Here is a 947-nt window from a genome sequence, read left to right on the forward strand (position 1 = left end):
CTTTTGCATGCTACAAAGGTCGGAGTTTCGTGGTCTAAACGGATGTCTACAGCAACTTTTGATCAACACTTGACATCCTAAACTCTTTGTTGACATATTTTTGATGTTTCCTTTCAGAAAACTTTCTTCAAAAATATTAATTTTTGCATTTTTGGCTTCTCGGGTGATTTTGGCTGTCCGTGGGTGATTTTGGCCCACGTGGGCTGTCTGTTCAGTACACACGGACGTCCGTGTGTGTCCGTCAGCACACACAGGACGTCCGTGGCCATCCGTCAGCACACACAGGACGTCCATGGCCGTCCGTCAGCACACACAGGACGTCCGGCTGTCCATCAGTACACATATCAGCACGCTCCGTGGACTGTTCGGGTGATTTTGGCCCACGTGGGCTGTCTGTTCAGTACACACAGGACGTCCGTCAGCACACGCAGGACGTCCGTGGCTGTCCGTGTGTGTCCGTGTGTCCGTCAGTGCACACAGGACGTCCGTCAGCACACACAGGACGTCCGTCAGCACACGCAGGACGTCCGTGGCTGTCCGTGTGTGTCCGTGTGTCCGTCAGTGCACACAGGACGTCCGTCAGCACACACAGGACGTCCATCAGCACACGCAGGACGTCCGTCAGCACACGCAGGACGTCCGTGGCTGTCCGTGTGTGTCCGTGTGTCCGTCAGTGCACACAGGACGTCCGTCAGCACACACAGGACGTCCGTCAGCACACACAGGACGTCCGTCAGCACACGCAGGACGTCCGTGGCTGTCCGTGTGTGTCCGTGTGTCCGTCAGCACATGCAGGACGTCCGTCAGTACACACAGGATGTCCGTCAGCACACAAAGGACGTCCGTGGCCGTCCGTCAGTACACAGAGGACGTCCGTGGCCGTCCGTCAGCACACACAGGACGTCCGTCAGTACACAGAGGACGTCCGTGGCCGTCCGTCAGCACAC

Source organism: Brassica napus, unplaced genomic scaffold, assembly GCF_020379485.1.
Source record: "Brassica napus cultivar Da-Ae unplaced genomic scaffold, Da-Ae ScsIHWf_2128;HRSCAF=2780, whole genome shotgun sequence".
NCBI lineage: Eukaryota > Viridiplantae > Streptophyta > Magnoliopsida > Brassicales > Brassicaceae > Brassica > Brassica napus.